We start from the raw sequence: 524 nt of genomic DNA on the forward strand, positions 1-524 counted from the left end.
TGTAGCTGTAGATGTAGCTGTAGCAGGAGCAGCAGAAGTGCAACAGAGGGGCCCCTAGATAAAATAGAGTGGGTATTTATATAACAAGCAGCAGCAGCAGCAGCAGCTGCTGCTGCTGCTGCTGCAGCAGCAGCAGCAGCTGGAGGAGCAGCAGCAGCAGCAGCAGCAGCTGTAGCTGTAGATGTAGCTGTAGCAGGAGCTGCAGAAAGCAACAGAGGGGCCCCTAGATAAAATAGAGTGGGTATTTATATAACAAGCAGCAGCAGCAGGAGCAGCAGCAACGTGCAGCTGCTGCAGCACCAGCAGCTACCTGCTAGCAGCAGCTAGCAGCTAGCTAGCTAGCTAGCTGCACCAGCTCTTATATATATTGCTTCTATTCTCTCTATCTCCTTTGTTGTTATTCTCCCGCCAAGCAGCTAGCTACACACAGCTAGCTACCATCCACCTGTAGCTAGCTGCAGCTAGCTGCTGCTGCAGCTAGCTGCTGCTGCAGCTAGCTGCCACCAGCGTGTAGCTAGCTGCAG

This window comes from Eimeria mitis, genomic scaffold (assembly GCF_000499745.2).
Source record: "Eimeria mitis Houghton genomic scaffold, Emh_scaff4985, whole genome shotgun sequence".
NCBI lineage: Eukaryota > Apicomplexa > Conoidasida > Eucoccidiorida > Eimeriidae > Eimeria > Eimeria mitis.